The sequence below is a fragment of the Penaeus chinensis genome, chromosome 4 (assembly GCF_019202785.1).
Source record: "Penaeus chinensis breed Huanghai No. 1 chromosome 4, ASM1920278v2, whole genome shotgun sequence".
NCBI classification, from domain to species: domain Eukaryota; kingdom Metazoa; phylum Arthropoda; class Malacostraca; order Decapoda; family Penaeidae; genus Penaeus; species Penaeus chinensis.
Genome location: NC_061822.1, coordinates 10473062 through 10491049, shown reverse-complemented (window position 1 = coordinate 10491049; position 17988 = coordinate 10473062). Strand labels below are relative to the sequence as shown.

Below are 17988 nucleotides of genomic sequence, written 5' to 3'. Positions count from 1 at the left end.
CCCCAGAAAGTGATGATATTCCATACCAAATGATATCTCACTTACCAGAGAGTTCCCAAACGTTCCTGTTGGATCTATTCAATAGGATCTATAGGGAGGGGTACAGTACCATCCACAATGAAAGAAGCTATAATCATTCCTGTCCCTAAACCTGGCAAGGATGCTTCTATAACAGGGAATTATAGACCAATTTCTCTCACCAGCTGCATCTGCAAGTTGATGGAGAAAATGGTAAACTGTAGGTTGACATGGCTGCTAGAAAAGGAAAACGTGCTGACCCCATATCAATATGGGTTTAGAAAACTGAGATCGACCACAGATGCACTTGTAAGGATGGAAACTGCAATACAGAATTCCTTCACACAGCGACGTCACATGTTAGCAGTCTTCTTTGACCTTGAAAAGGCTTATGATACTACTTGGAAGCATGGCATACTCATGAAGCTGTAAGACATTGGTTTAAGAGGAGCATTGCCTACCTTCATACAAAGCTTCCTTGCTAACAGGAAGTTTAGAGTGAGGGTGGGAAACAGTTTCTCTAACCTGGAAGATCAGCTGGAAGAGGTCCCACAAGGGAGTGTCTTAAGTGTGACCCTGTTTGCCATTCCTATAAATGACATCGTAAAGGTCGTACCAAGTGTCGTCTCATGTAGTCTGTATGTGGATAACTTTACACTTTACTGCTCAGGAGGAAGCTTACAGGATGTGCAAGGACACATGCAGACTGCAATAAATCAGGTTGTGCAATGGGCAACATACCATGGGTTCAAATTTTCTCCAAGCAAGACCATGGCTATGCATTTCCACAAACGAAGAAAGTTACATCCTTCCCTCTATTTAGGAGCAAACCCACTGCATTTTGTCCAAGAGGTAAAGTACTTAGGTGTATTTTTTGACTCAAGGCTTACATGGGTGCCTCACATTAAACAGTTAAAGGTGAAAGCTACAAAAGCGCTTAGTATTTTACGGGTTCTTTCACACCTTTCTTGGGGTGCAGACCGCACAACGCTTCTGTGGCTTTACCGAGCACTTATTCGTAGTAAACTTGACTATGGATGTGAGGCTTATTCATCTGCAACTCCCACTGTTCTCTGGATGTTGGACTCGGTTCATAATGAAGCTCTTCACCTGTGGAGTCCCTGTATGCTGAGAGTGGAAAACCACCTCTTTCATTACACCGGGACTACATGAACTTGATTTACTACACAAGACTACAAAGGATTCCGGGATCTCCTACATCAAGATTGGTTTTAACCCCCTTGAGGATAGCCGATCCTATGGTAGGAGAATGAGGAATCTTGTGGAAGATCTTAATTTAAATCTCACAAAGGTTCTGGCTGTTGGAACCTCCCAAGTCCCCCCCTGGACTAATCAAGTCGAGCTGGATTTGGTTGGAATCGGGAAAGGGGAGAGATCCGAAGCAGTATCAGGAGTTGTCTTCGTGATAAATGGAGGGAACAATGGAGACATACCTCTAGAAATAAACTGCGAGAGATTAGAGATGACCTTGGCAGTTGGGTGACCAGCATCCATCCCAACCGACAAGTAGAAGTTGTAATAACAAGGCTGAGAATCGGGCACACAAGACTGACTCATGGGCCGATGATGGCTAAAAGTGAAGCATGCTGTGAGGGATGCCAAGAGCCATTAATGGTCGTACATGTAATGGAAAGATGTCCAACATTCTCAGACCAAAGAGGAAGGTACTTGTCTCCCCCATATACACTGAAAAATGTATTGGGGGAGGACTGTGACGTAGAAGGTCATATTAGTTTCCTTAGGGAAACTGATATTTTCAATAAAATTGAATTATGCATAATGTTTATGCAATAGTTTTTAGATATTTAGAGCATAATATTTATGCTTCGATTTTTAATATAATATTTATTGTTATTTATGACATTTATTGATAGATTGTTAACGTTTTAAACATTTTAATATATCAGTCTAACAAGGTTCCGCCGCTAATGACCTTTAGCTGTTGACGCGGCAGATAATTTTAAATAATCAATCAATCTGTTCCCAGAAAAAGACATTCCCTACAGACAATACTCCTTACCAAAATAAAGGAGTATCTGCCAGACTTCACGTTGGTTCGAAAAAGCTTTGTGTTCGCTTGTTATTGAAGGCAGTTTTTGTGTTTCTGTTTTGCTTACTATTAACTTTTATTTTAACTTTTCTTTTCTTCTTTTTTCTCTTTTTTTTTCCCCCTTTTCCCCTTTTCGCCATTTCTCTTTTCTTTTCTCTTTCCTTTTCCTTTTCATTTCTTATTTCTATTCTTATCTTTTCCTTTTCTTTTCTTTCTATCCTTTTAGTCATATGTCTTGTATATTTTTGGCTAAGTTATGAACACGCACAATAAGATCACTCTTTGGCTTAATTATAGTCTAGTTAATGAGTTACAAATATAAGGAAGCTAATGAAGGAGAAAAACGTATGAATGAAAAATTATTACAAACGAATAATAATAATAATAGTAATAATAATAAATATTATTATAACTAATAACAATAATTACTACTCTAATTTATATTATTATCATTATTATAACAATAACGATAACAAAAATGATAGTAACATTAACAATAATGATGATAAAAATCATCATTATTTTAATAATTATAATCATTATATCATTATTACGAGTGGTGACAATAATGATAATTATAATGCTTAGGTTATTCCAATAAAAATATTTTTTATAAGTAATAATGAAGAAAAAATAGAAATGAAGGTTACAAAGAAATATAAATGATGACAATAATCATGAGAAAAGCAATAAAAAAAATATACGAAACAGAAACCTCTAGCAACCGCAAAACACATAAGTATATTACTTTTTTAGAATAACATATAAAAAAATATATATTAGCCGATACGATGAGTAGTTGCATCGCTCGGCAACAAATTAATTCGTGGATCAAGTTCTTTGCCAAAAAAAAAACACCCATAACCTTTTTAATAGATCGTAGTCCTCCTGACAAAAATTAATAGATAGATAAATAAAACAAATAAGAAAATAGATAAAGATGTGGGCAATTACTTCATATAATTTTGGTGGAGATATTAACAGCGATTACAACTAAATAAAAGGATACTCTGGTATGATAGATTTTTACATTTCACTTTAAAAGTAGTTCATGTAACAAGAATAAAATCTATTGCTATATTAAGGGGATGTAGCTCAGTGGTAGAGCATTCGACTGCAGATCGAGAGGTCCTCGGTTCAATCCCGGGCGTCCCCTCATTAACTAATATTATATTCAATTGTTTTATTTATTTATTTATTTATTTTTCCTCTTTTTTTTCTGTTTTTTCCACTTTTCCTCTTTCCCTGTCTTTTCTCCATTTTTTCCATTTGTCCTCTTTTCCTTTTTCCCTTTTTCCCTTTTTCATTTTCCATTTTCTATTTTCATTTCATTTTTCTTTTTTCCGTGTCTTTTTCCTTTTTCCTGATTATCAAATGTTTTGTATCTAGTTGGCAAAGTTATCAACACGCACCATAAGAGCACTCTATGGTAAGATTATAGTCTAGCTAATGAGTTACTAAAATATATAGGAATAAAAAATGAATCCTTAATGAAAGAGAAAAAAATATTAGTGGAAATATGATAAGAACAATACTGAGGAAGCTAATGAAAAAGAAAACATAATTATGATAACAAAGGAATGATATAAAACAAAAAAAAAACTGAGAATATTATAATAATACTATAAGAATACAAAATAGGGAAGCTAATGAAAGAGAAAAATGTACGAAAAATTATAATAAACTTATGATATAACAATAATAATAACAGTAATAATAATAATTACTATCATTATCATTATTATTATTATTATATTACTATTATTATTATTATTATTTTATTATCATCATTATTATTATCATAACAATAACGATAATAAAAACATGGTAACATTAGCAATAATGATAATGTTGATAAAAATAACACTTATTATAATCATAATAGAGATAATAATATCATTTATATGAATGGTGATAGTAATGATAACTGTAATGGTTAATTACAATAAAAATATCAAAAGTAATAAAGAAAAAAAAAAAGAAATGAAGGTTACAAATATAAATCATGACGAGAATAATGAGAAAAACGATAAAAAAAAAAAAAAATTATAAAGAAGCAGTAACCTCTGCCTACCTCAAAACACATAAGTATACCAATTTTTAAAAATAAAATATATAAAAACATCTACATGCAGATACAAATTCCTCAATTGCGAGCAGAGTTCATTCGTGGATGCAGTCTTCCTTCTGCTTACTGCTGCAAAGCCCACACCATTTTCAGATTTCGAACTATCTGTATATATTGCATATGATCCTTGGTACTTAGAAGTGTGTTGAAGAAATATCTCTCTGACTTCTGCTTCGGATCTCTCCCCTTTCCCGATTCCGACCAAATCCAGCTCGACTTGATTAGTCCAGGGGGGACTTGGGAAGTTCCAGCAGCCAGAACCTTAGTGAGAATTAAATTAAGATCTTCCACAAGATTCCTCATTCTCCTACCATAGGATCGGCTATTCTTAAGGGGGTTAAAAACCAATACAAAGGATTCTGGGATCTCCTACATCCAGAGTCTTGTGTAGTAAATCAGGTTCATGTAGTCCCGGTGTAATGGAAGAGGTGGTTCTCCACTCTCAGCATACAGGTGAAGACCTGAAAGCCCCTATACAGATTCTCAGAGCTTCATTATGAACTGAGTCCAACATCCGGAGAACAGTGGGAGTTGCAGATGAATAAGCTTCACATCCATAGTCAAGTTTACTACGAATAAGTGCTCGGTAAAGCCACAGAAGCGTTGTGCGATCTGAACCCCAAGATAGGTGTGAAAGAACCAATAAAATACCAAGCGCTTTTGTAGCTTTCACCTTTAATTGTTTAATGTGAGGCACCCATGTAAGCCTTGAGTCAAAAATTAGACCTAAGTACTTTACCTCTTGGACAAAATGCAGTGGGTTTGCTCCTAAATAGAGGGAAGGGTGGAACTTTCCTCGTTTGTGGAAATGCATAGCAATGGTCTTGCTTGGAGAAAAAATTTACCCATGGTATGTTGCCCATTGCAGAACCTGATTTTTTGCAGTCTGCATGTGTCCTTGCACATCCTGTAAGCTTCCTCCTCAGCAGTACAGTGTAAAGTCATCCACATACAGACTACATGAGACAGCACTTGGAACGTCCTTTACGATGTCATTTATAGCAATGGCAAACAGGGTCACACTTAAGACACTCCCTTGTGGGACCTCTTCCAGCTGATCTTCCAGGTTAGAGAAACTGTTTCCCACCCTCACTCTAAACTTCCTGTTAGCAAGGAGGCTTTGTATGAAGGTAAGCAATGCTCCTCTTAAACCAATGTCTTACAGCTTCATGAGTATGCCATGCTTCCAAGTAGTATCATAAGCCTTTTCAAGGTCAAGAAAGACTGCTAACATATGACGTCGCTGTGTGAAGGAATTCTGTATTGCAGTTTCCATCCTTACAAGTGCATCTGTGGTCGATCTCAGTTTTCTAAACCCATATTGATATGGGGTCAGCACGTTTTCCTTTTCTAGCAGCCATGTCAACCTGCAGTTTACCATTTTCTCCATCAACTTGCAGATGCAGCTGGTGAGAGAAATTGGTCTATAATTCCCTGTTATAGAAGCATCCTTGCCAGGTTTAGGGACATGAATGATTATAGCTTCTTTCATCGTGGATGGTACTGTGCCCTCCCTATAGATCCTATTGAATAGATCCAACAGGAACGTTTGGGAACTCTCTGGTAAGTGAGATATCATTTGGTATGGAATATCATCACTTTCTGGGGCAGTCTTAAGGCAGAGCTACAAAGCAGAGTCCATCTCCTTGTGCAACAATGGCAAGTTGTATGGAAGTTCTGCTGCAGTGCTACTGAAGAACGACACAGGGTGTCGTTCGTGTTCATCCCGAAGAGTGGAGAATCGGGCAGTGTAAGATGCTCCAGAAGAGATCTCTGCCATGGATATTAGCAGCTCATTTGCAACATCTGTTTTGTCTGTCAGGATTATACCATCTTTTTTCAGAGCATGTGGTGATATGGATGTGCTCTTTCCAGCGATCTTACGCACCTTGTCCCATACCCATGCAAAGGGGGTCCCAGAGTTAATCAAGGAGACATACTGCCTCCACGATGTCCGCCTAGCCTCCTTCAGCACTCGCCTGGCCTTGGCTTGGTTTTTTTTTTTTTTTTGTACTGGATCAAAGTTGCATCACTTGGGCGTCATTTCAACTGCCTTAATGCAGCTTTTCTTGCTCTGACAGCTTGTTGGCATTCATCAGACCACCATGGTACCGGAGGTCGACGGTACTGCCCGCTACTTCTTGGAATAGATGCTTCTGCTGCAAGGTGAATTCGTGATGTGAAGTGATTAACAGCATCTTGAAAACTCTGGAAATCGTTCACAAATCCTTGCAATACTGCAGTTGATCTAAAAAGATTCCAGTCTGCATGCTCAAGTCGCCATCTCTGCACTCCATTGGCTGGAATGCCATTCACCTCCTCCAAAAGTATTGGATAGTGGTCACTTCCATGTAAGTCTTCTATGACCTGCCAAGTGAAATTCAACTGTGAATCAGGTGAACCAATTGACAGGTCAGTATTGTAGAATGTCCCAGATTGAATTTGGAAATGTGTGGGTGTGTCACTGTTCAGTAAAAGTGCATCTACTCTTGAGAACAAGGACTCCAAGGCCCTTCCTCGAGGGTTGCACAAAGTGTCTTCCCAGAGGTGATGCCGACCATTGAAGTCTCCCAAGAGTAGAAATGGATGAGGCAACTGCCCAAGTAAATCTTCCAAATCATCTATGTTGAGATTATGTGGAGGGAAGTAGATGGATGCAATAGTGTAAGGTCGTGTCAAGCCTATTCTCACAACCTTCACCTGCAGTGTCGTCTGTAGGTGGATGGCCTGGAAGGGAATATCTTGACGTACCATCACTGCTACTCCTCCATGAGGTCCATTATCAAAGGTTCCATAATGGGCTTGAACTTGGAATCCTCTCAGGGAACTTGGATGATTTTCCCTGATCATAATCTCTTGTAGGCATACACAAACTGGATTACATCAAGCTATCAGATGTTGCAGTTCTTCCTATTTTGCATGAATTCCCTGACAATTCCATTGGATTAGGATGTCCAGTTCTTCAGGTTGACAAACTACTTCATTTGGTGTTTGGCAGCACCTGTGGTTATGGCCCGCCGACACCTTTAGGCTGTCCCTTTCCAGCATCTTGGGAGTACCTTTTGATGGGTTGTTTAACTGTGGAACTAGTTTCCACAGGCTTCCTTTGAACAGGCTCAGAATTTCTTTGCTTGGGCAAAGCACGGACCTGAGCCTTCGGTTCAGGAGCATTCTGTCTAGCAGCAGAGGCCCCTGTGGATGTGGTGGCCTCAGGAGCCCTGCCTGGTGGCTCCAAAGACCCAACTCTATGAAGAGTCTTTTGAACAGGCTCAGGATTCCTCTGCCTGTGCAAAGGGTGTACCTGAGCCTTTACTTCAGGGGGATTCTGCCTAGCAGCAGAGGCCCCTGTGGATGGGGTGGCAGCTGAAACTGTCACCGTTGAGGCCTCTGGAACCTTAACTGATGGCTCCAAAGACCTTACTTTGGGAGGAGGAGTCTCCTCAAAAGACCCTTTACTCCTACTCCGATTCTGGTGCAACAACTCACCAGAGGCAGTTTCAGCAATTGCGGACTGAGGTTTAAAGGTAGTGGCAGAGTGTGTGGTGTTAGAAGTATTGGAGGGTAAGGGGTGGCGGGAAGAGAATGGGCTAGAACTGAGGCAAAGGACTTAGCAATACTTCTTTTTCAAACTTGTACCTTTTACATTGCTGAGAAGCCTCATGATCTTTGCAGTGGTAACAGCATATTGGACCTGGACAGTTATCATCTCCTTGATGACCTGTTGTACCACATTTCACAAACACCCTTGGTTGTCCATTTTCCTTAAAATGGCAAGTGTTGGCTCCATGCCCAAAACTCTGGCAGTGGAAGCACCGCATAGGGTTGGGCACATATGGCTTTACCTTGAGGTGGTACCATGCCAATTTAACCGATTCAGGTAGGACTAACGATTCAAATTAGAAGAAGAGCAGGTGTCGACTGTTCCAAACCATCAACTTTCTTCTTAAAACTTTTTACTGCCACTACATTAAAATTCTTTAGTTATTCTAACAGTTTCTCCTCTGAATACCTCATCAGGTCTCGGGAAAAGACAATTCCCTTACACTGATTGAGGGTTTTGTGAGGAGGACATGAGACTTGAGCCCCAGGAATGTCGCATATTGCACGCAGACGGTCACTCTCGTCTGGTGACGAAACCTCAACCATAAGGCTACCATCTCGCTGTGGGGTGATGCGAGGATCACGTCGACATACCTCAACTATCTTCCGATGTACTTCAAAAATATCAAGATCCATGATAGATACACTATCAATGGTCTTCTCTACTAGAAATTTACTATATGATACACTTTCATATTTACCAGGTAAGATTTCCTCAATGGATTGAGGAGGACTTTTCTCCTTCTTACCTGGTTTGTGAACTCGGGAACCATTACAATTCCCATTCTTTCCCTTTGGAATCTGGTAAGGTTCCAGAGTGACAATATGTGATGTTCCAGAGGGATTGGCCAGGGGGTTGCGAAGGTCGTCAGGGAGAGAGCAAGTTCTTTGTAAATTTGTAGAAATCATACAACTTCATTTCCTCAACCCCCCCACCCACCATGGAGTCCAACGAGGGGAAGCTATAGTTGGAGCTCAAATTTTCCTAACCAGGACCAAAGAGGTGTGTTGCTAGCTGTAGGGCGCAGCGTGCAGCATCGCTCAACCTCCAGGACTCCTGTCTCCCGATAATACGGGACACCACGCACTGCAAAGACACGTGGGAGAGTTCTCCCTGGCCTAAGATGGAATGAACCAGGTGTGGGTGCACCATCCCCTCTCATAGGTCTTGATGCACCAGGAAGCCATTTTGTCTCATCCCTCACTAGTGACCCCTCCAGTATGGGTAGCCCTCTGGTCCGGCTCACCAGCTCATTGGGACCTCAAGCCCCCCCACCGCGGCAAGGCGGCTTCCGTTAGGGGGGGACAGAGCCAAGAGTCATGGCCAACCCACCCATAAACTTTTGTCAGACTCGTACTCTTGCTGACAAACTTTTAACAGACACATAAATAAAACAAATAAGAAAATAGAAGATAAAGATATGAGCAATTACTTAATCTCTTTTTGGTGGCGATATTAACAACAACAATTACAAATAAGTAATGGTAATAGTAATAACACAAGATATAAGGGACTCATGACTGAAAAGTAAGGAAAATATTAAAAAGTAACCTATATTGGCAGTTAATCTACCTTTGGAGGCGCAAGAACAATACTCTAGTATGATAACATTTTTACTTTTCACGTCATGAGTAGATAATTAAACAAGAAAAAATGCTTTTCATATCCTAAGGGGATGTAGCTCAGTGGTAGAGCATTCGACTGCAGATCGAGAGGTCCCCGGTTCAATCCCGAGCGTCCCCTCAATTTACAGTTATTTTTGATTCGTTTCTGTTCCCAAAAAGAGACATTCACTACAGAAAATTACTCTCTCATGTATATATTCTTAAAGGTGTATCTGACTGACTTAACATTGGCTCGGAAAATCTTTTTGTTCGCTTAATTATCCTATAGAAAATTAATCTTTCCCGTATATATCCTTAAGGGAGTGTCTGACTGACCTGACCCACTTAACATTAGTTCGGAAAAGCCTTGTGTTCGCTTGTTTTTCAAAGCAGTATTTTTTTTTTTTTTTTTTCCTGAATTCTTTACGATTATTTTTTTTCTTTCCTATACCCTTTTCCTTTTCTTTTTCTTTTTTAAATTTTCCTTTTTTCCCTTTTCCTTTTTTCTGTTTCCTTTTTTTGTTTCCTTTCTTTCTGTTTCCTTTCTTTTTTTTTCCCTTTTCTCCTTTTCCCTTTTCCTCTTCGTTTTCTTTGTTTCCGTTTATTTTCCTTTTAGTTTTCTTTCTTCCGTTTACATTTCCTTCTATTCCATTTCTTTCCCTCTCCTTTTCCTTTTCCTTTCTCATTTCTATTCTTATCTTTTCCTTTTCTTTTCTTTCTTTCCCTTATAGTCAAATGTCTTGTATCTCGCTGGCAAAGTTATCAACACGCACCATAAGATCACTCTTTGGCTTGATTATAGTCTAGTTAATGAGTTACAAAAATACTATTGGAATAAAAAATGAATCCTTAATGAAAAAGAAAAACATATTAACGGAAATATGATAAGGACATACTAATTATATAATAATAATGATAATATCGATAATATTAATGATAATAATAATGATTATTATTATTATCGTTATTATAACAATAACGGTGATAATAGTATCATTTACAGTAATGATAATGATAATCATAATAATATTTGTAATTATTTTATCAATAATGCGAATGGTGATATTAATTATATCTATAATGGCTTGTTAATTACAGTAATATATCAATATAAGTAATAATAAAGAAGAAATAAGAAATTAATTTTACACATAAATGTAAATGATGACATTAATAATCAGAAAAGCGATAAAGAATAAAAGAAACAAAAACCTCTGGCAACCTCAAAACACATAAGTATACCACATTTTAAAATAGAAACATTTATTTTTTTCTAATCACTACTGGCAGATATGATGAATATTTGCACCGCACGACAACAAATTCTTCAGTTGCAAGCACGGCAACAAATTCCTCAAGCAGATTCCATTCGCGGATCAAATTCATTGCCAAAAGTCAATGGATATAGCCAAGAGTCATGGCCAACCCACCCATAAACTTTTGTCAGCCTCGTAGTCCTGCTGACAAAAAATAATAGACAAACAAAACAAATAAGAAAATTGAAGAGAAAGATATGGGCAATTATTTAATCTCGTTTTGGTGTTGGAGATATTAACAAAGGCAATTACAATTAATCTACCTTTGGAGGTTCGGTAACAATACTATAAAATGATAACTTTATTACTCTTCACCTCAAGAGTAGATAATCAAACAAGAAAAAATAGTTTTGATATGGTAAGGGGATGTAGCTCAGTGGTAGAGCATTCGACTGCAGATCGAAAGGTCCCTGGTTCAATCCCGGGCGTCCCCTCATTTACTATATCTTTATCTTCGATTCGTCGCTGTTCCCAGAAAAAGACATTTCCTACAGAAAATTACTCTCTCCCGTATATATTCTTAAAGGAGTGTCTGACTGATCCACTTAACATTGGTTCGTAAAAGCCTTGTGTTCGCTTGTTTTTGAAAGCAGTATTTGCTTTTGTTTTCCTGAATTCTGTGCTTTTATCTTTTATTTTATTTTCTTCCTTTTTTCCTTTTTTTCAGTTTTTCCTTTTCCTCTTTTTCTCTTTTCCTTTTTCTTTTTTCCTTTTCTTTTTTCTTTTTTTTTCTTTTTTAAGTTTTCCTCTTTTCCCTTTTCCCTTTTCCCTTTTTTCTGTTTCCTATTTTCCTTTTTCCTTTTTTCCCTTTTTCTGTTTCCTTTTTTTCCTTTTTTCTCTTTTCTCTTTTTCCCTTTTCCTCTTCGTTTTCCTTGTTTCCGTTTATTTTCCTTTTCCTTTTCTTTCTTCAGTTTAATTTTCCTTCTCCTTCATTTTCCTATTTATTTTCTTTCCTTTTCCTTTTCCTTTTCTTATTTATATGCATATCTTTTCCTTTTCTTTACTTTCTTTTCCTTAGAGTTAAAAGTCTTGTATCTCTCTGGCAAAGTTATCAACACGCACCATAAGATCACTCTTTGGCTCAATTATAGTCTAGTTAATGAGTTACAAAAATACTATAGGAGTAAAAAATGAATCCTTACTGAAAGAGAAAAACATATTAATGGAAATAAGATAAAAACAAACTAATTATATAATAATGATATCGATAATAGTAATGATATTAATAATAATGATTATTATCATCGTTATCATAACAATAACGGTAATAATTGTAACATTTAGAATAATGATAATGATGATTAAAATGATAATCATAATAATATTAGTTATATATTTATCAAAAATGTGAATGGTGATAGTAATGATAACTAAAATAGCTAGTTAAAGAAATGTAAATGATGACAATAATAATGAGAAAAGCGATAAAGAATAGGAGAAACAGAAACCTCTGGCAACCTCAAAACACATAAGTATACCACATTTTAAAAATATATATTTTTTTTTTAAATCACTACTGGCAGATATGATGAATAACTTTTTTACTCTTTACCTCAAGAGTAGATAATTAAATAAGAAAAAATAGTTTTACTATGCCAAGGGGATGTAGCTCAGTGGTAGAGCATTCGACTGCAGATCGAGAGGTCCCTGGTTCAATCCCGGGCGTCCCCTCATTTACTATATTTTTATCTTCGATATTTCCTACAGAAAATTACTCTCTCCCGTATATATTCTTAAAGGAGTGTCTGACTGATCCACTTAACATTGGTTCGTAAAAGCCTTGTGTTCGCTTGTTTTTGAAAGCAGTATTTGCTTTTCTGTTTTCCTAAAATTCTTTGCTTTTATCTTTACTTTTATTTTCTTCCTTTTTCTTTTTTTTCAGGTTTTCCTTTACCTCTTTTTCTCTTTTCCCTTTTTCTCTTTTTCCTATTTCATTTTTTTTTTTTTTTTTTTTTACCTTTTTCCTTTTTCCTTTTCTTGTTTCTTTTTATTCTCTTTTAAGTTTTCCTCTTTTCCCCTTTCCCTTTTCCCTTTTTTTGTTTCCTATTTTCCTTTTTCCTTTTTTCCCTTTTTCTGTTTCCTTTTTTTCCTTTTTTCTCTTTTCTCCTTTTCCCCTTTCCTCTTCGTTTCCTTGTTTCCGTTTATTTTCCTTTTCTTTTTCTTTCTTCAGTTTCATTTTCCTTCTCCCTCATTTTCCTATTTATTTTCTTTCCTTTTCCTTTTCCTTTTACTTTTCTTATTTATATTCTTATCTTTTCCTCTTCTTTTCTTTCTTTTCCTTATTGTCAAATGTCTTGTATCTTGCTGGCAAAGTTATCAACACGCACCATAAGATCCCTCTTTGGCTTAATTATAGTCTAGTTAATGAGTTACAAAAATACTATAGAAATAACAAATGAATCCTTAATGAAAGAGAAAAACATATTTATGGAAATATGATAAGAACAAACTAATTATATAATAATAATAATAATAATAATAATAATAATAATAATAATGATAATAATAATAATATCGATAATAGTAATGATATTAATAATAATGATTATTATAATTATTATCGTTGTTATAACAATAACGGTGATTAATTGTAACTTTTACAATAATGATAATGATAATCAAAGAAAAAATAAATGAAGGTTACAAAGAAATGTAAATGATGACAATTATAATAAGAAAACCGATAAATAGTAGAAGAAACAGAAACCTCTGGCAACCTCAAAACACACAAGTATACCACATTCTAAAAATAGAGATATTCTTTTAAAAATCACCACTTGCAGATATGATGATTATTTGCATAAATTCTTCAGTTGCAAGCACGGCAACAAATTCTTCAGTTGCAAGCAGATTTCATTCGCGGATCAAGTTCATTGCTAAAAGTTAATGGACAGAGCCAAGAGCCATGGCCAACCCACCCATAAACACTCAAAAACTGTTATTTTCGGTTCGTTTCTGTTCCTACAGAAACTTACTCTTTCCCATATATATTCACAAAGGAGTATCTGACTAACCCACTTAACATTGGTTCTGAAAAGCCTTGTGGTCGCTTGTTTTTGAAAGCAGTATTTGTTTTAAATTTTCCTGAATTCTTTGTTGTTAACTTTTCTTTCCTTTTCCCTTTTTCTTTTTTTTTTTTCTTTTTTTTCTCCTCTTTCCTCATTTCCTTTTTCCCTTTATCCTTTTTAAGCCCTTTTCCCCATTTCCATTCTCCCTCTCCCTTTTCTTTTTTCCTTTTCCCTTTCTTTTCCCTTCATTTTCCTGTTTCTTTTATTTCCTTTTCTTTTCCTTTTCCTTGTCTTATCTTTTCCTTTTCTTATTTATTTTCTCTTCTTTTCTCTTCTTTCATTTCCTTATAGTCAAATGTCTTGTATCTAGCTGGTAAAGTTATCAACACGCACCATAAGATCACTCTTTGTCTAAATCTAAATCTTAAATACTGAGAAAGCTAATGAGAGAGAAAACATAAATGTGATAACAACAAACTAATATAAAAAACAATATTAAAGACATAATAATAATAATAATAATAATAATAATAATAATAACAGTATTAATAGTAATCATTATCATTATTATTGCTATCATTAGTATAACAATAATGGTAATAATAACATTAACAATAATGATAATGATGATAAAAATAATTATAGTTAAAATAACAATGATAATAATTAAATCAACAATACGAATGGTGATAGTAATGATAACTATAATGGTTAGTTCATTACAATAAAGATAAAAATAGTAGTAATAATAAAGAAAAAAGAAATGAAGGCTTCAAAGAAACATAAAAGATGACAATAATAATGATAAAAGCGGTAGAAAGAAATATTACAAGAAACAGAAACCTCTGCCTAGGTATACCATTTTTTGAAAATAAAATATATCTAAAAGATCTACAAGCAGATATTATGAATATTTGTATCGCACGGCAACAAAAAGATCATTGCCAAGAGTCAGTAGACAGAGTCACGGCCAACCCACCTATAAACTTTTAATAGCGCCGTAGTTCTCCCGACAAAAATATATATAAACAGGTAAATAAAACAGATAAGAAAATAAAAGATTGAGAAGTGGGCAAATTGCTTAATCTTATTTTGTGCGCGAGACATTGACAGCAATTACAACTAGATTTGAAAAGAAAAAAGAGCAGTAGAAGGGAAATAATAAGAAGAAAAAACTATAATAATAATAATAATAATAATAATAATAATGATAATAATAACAATAATAAAAATGGAAATTATGAAAATGTTGCTAATAGTAATGATAATAATGATAAAATTTCTATAACATGAAAATGAGCAGCTACTTTAAAGATGGAGCCTCAGTAACAATACATTGTTATGGTAACTTTTTTTTTTTTACTTTTCGCCTCAAAAGTAGTGTGATTAACTAAGAAAAAATACAACGGTCTTTTCACATTGGGTGTAGCTCAGTGGTAGAGCATTCGACTGCAGATCGAGAGGTCCCTGGTTCAATCCCGGGCGTCCCCTCATTTTCTTGATTGCTTTGAAAGGTGTGTCCTCAGTAACTAATTTGATGAAAGCATTCGTTTTAAGAAGCAAAAATAAAAGCATATATATATATATATATAAACACATTTTTTTTTTTTTTTTTTTTTTTTTTGTGTGATTACCTAATTTCCCGATTTTTATGGTTTTCAATACAAAGGTGTATATAAATATATTCGACGCAGAAACCGCCATTCTTGGGGGGGGGGGGGGTAAGAAACCAGTGCCATCCCTATCATCCAAACATAGGAAAGAACAACGAATCTCCCGTCCCATTAGAAATCTAAAATAATATGCTTTTTCTTGACAAAACGCATAAAGACACATTATATCCCGGTCGCCTTCTTCCCCCAGATATTTTATCCTTGGAGAGAAGCTGCTTTTGTCCTTGGGGGAAATTTTGTCACAAAAGAAGGAACTGGGTACTGGACTCAGCCCTAAATCAAGCTTCAAGACTTCGTAAATGGATGAGTCTGGTCTATCCACACACACGGCAATTAAACTGATATCTTGACAGATTCATTAGTTTGTATCTTGACAAGGATCCGAGATGTAAGATTTTACTTTGACGGTACTGACTTGTATGCACATAGAATCGAACTTGTAAAGAAATACATCCCCTTCCGTATGACAACCTATCAAGAAATACGTAACATATCCTGCTTTGAGGAGTTATTTATCTTCTTTTCATATTTCTCTTTCATTTATATATTCATTCTTGATTCATATCGCCATTTCTGCATTTCTATAAGACTAGATAACCGATCAGAAAGTACGTAAATATGCATGATATAGTGCATATATTGGCTAGGATTTATCTCCGATTTCGAGAATGACAAATGATATGTAAATCGCCATCCTTTTGCATCAGTAAAAGATTCATATTTTTTTTTCCAGGTAGTGTATACATTATAGACTATCTATGCTAATTCTCATCTCTCATTGCTGTCCGGATATTTACAGCGTGGACCAACGTCGAATAAATGGACTGTAAGATTAAGATTCCGCTCAAATGTTCCGTCTGAGGAGAACGGCAGAAAAAGACAGATCTTTTGATACGGGTTATCTTGGAATAGCCTTGCAGATCGCATTTGAAATCGCCCTCAGCTGACCAGTCTGCAGCAGTTGTATTTAGTCCTCCCTTCAGCTATACGCCAAATTCAGTCACCCTGATTTTCTTTGAAGTAGCTCCTCCTCGACCTTCTTGCTTCAGATTACGTGATTCCTTTCTGAATTTTCAATCCAAGCGCGTCTATTCACCGTGTTTTCATTTTTTACATCAACTCTGACACATGTCTTCTTTGAATTTATATTTTTACATTGGCTTTCGACACGTAGAGGATCAACGAGCAACCATCTTTATCCGTCATATTTGAGATCTATTTAATCTACCTTCTAATTTTGCACTTATTCAGTCAAAATAATCGACTTCCCATGCTCTTGATTTGCCCAGTACAGCAGCCTACACATTTCATCACGATCCTACAAGTAGTTTACCATTATATACCCCTAAATGTATAACTATCATCTACCCTAGTTTTCACTAAACACCCATTTTCACTATAAAACTACTTCTAAATCTCCCCCCAACTTACACTTATCGACCACATCGCCATCAAAGAATTCAAAGGTGATCCCAAAGCCATCGGCAACTCGCACGTAAGTTTTCATCACAATTCATCATTAACATAGTCCTAGCTATTCACCTATAAGTAACTATCTGAACAATTAAGAAGTAACCAAGCAAATAAATAAACAACTGCATAAATGGATAGATAACCGTAACCTATTATATTATATTCGTTGGAAGATAAAATCTCTCATTTTATTGTTCCATTCTCTGCTTTTTACTTAATGAAAACCACTACAAAATATCTCATCCACTCGTTAAGCTGGTGATGTTAACTGTCTCACAATAACAATAAAAGATAAAACCACATTGCAAGACTTCTAAAATACCGGCGAAGCGATTAAGCTCCCTGAAATCATCGAGACTCAGCTAAGCAGGTATTTTTTTTCTTTTTTTACTTGTGTTGTTACCACTTAGGGTAGTCTGTGGGGAATTTACGCACACACGTTTATGCCATTTTATTATTTTTAGTGTTGGATCTGATTCTCTCCTCTCCCTTCTCTCTTCCCTTCTTCTCTTCCTCCCCTCTTCCTCTTCCCTTCTTCCTTTCTCTTCGATAAATTCTCGTCTCCTTCCCCTTCCCTAGCCTCCTTCCTCTCTCCTCACCCTCTTTCCCCTTCCTCCTCCTTTCCCTTATCGCTACCTCCACCCTCCTTCCCGTTCCCTTCCCCTTCCCCTTCCCCTTCTCCTCGCCCACCTGTCCTTCCACCTCACCTCCCTTCCCCATAACTTCTCTTCCCCCATCTTCCTTTTCTATTCACCAATCCTTCTCTCCCTAAAACGGGTTTAGTAACTAGGCAAGTGTGTTGGACTACCTCAATAGCGGACGAAGTGAGGGGGGTTAGGGACACTTCTAGAATCACATGCAAGGATTATCATAAAACTTCTAGCAACGGCTCAACAATTTTGTTCTTTCATTTGCGTTGGATATTTTGGCTCCGTTTTTCCTCATAACTGATAATAATAATGATAATGATACTGATAATGATAATGGTAATGATAATGATACTGATAATGATAATGGTAATGATAATGATAATGATATTGATGATGATATTGATGATAATAGTAATAATAACAATAATAATAGTAAAGAGACATGC

General features: G+C 36.0%; 4 non-coding genes across 4 annotated transcripts; all 4 read left to right on the top strand.

Moving 5' to 3' along the window:
- The first annotated feature begins 3173 nt into the window (after window positions 1–3173).
- Trnac-gca lies at window positions 3174–3245 on the top strand. The gene has a single exon. It is a non-coding gene; the product is annotated as a tRNA-Cys (tRNA).
- A 6244-nt stretch (window positions 3246–9489) lies between these two features.
- On the top strand, window positions 9490–9561 carry Trnac-gca. The gene has a single exon. It is a non-coding gene; the product is annotated as a tRNA-Cys (tRNA).
- A 1539-nt stretch (window positions 9562–11100) lies between these two features.
- Trnac-gca lies at window positions 11101–11172 on the top strand. The gene has a single exon. It is a non-coding gene; the product is annotated as a tRNA-Cys (tRNA).
- Window positions 11173–12337: 1165 nt separating this feature from the next.
- On the top strand, window positions 12338–12409 carry Trnac-gca. The gene has a single exon. It is a non-coding gene; the product is annotated as a tRNA-Cys (tRNA).
- Window positions 12410–17988: the final 5579 nt, after the last annotated feature.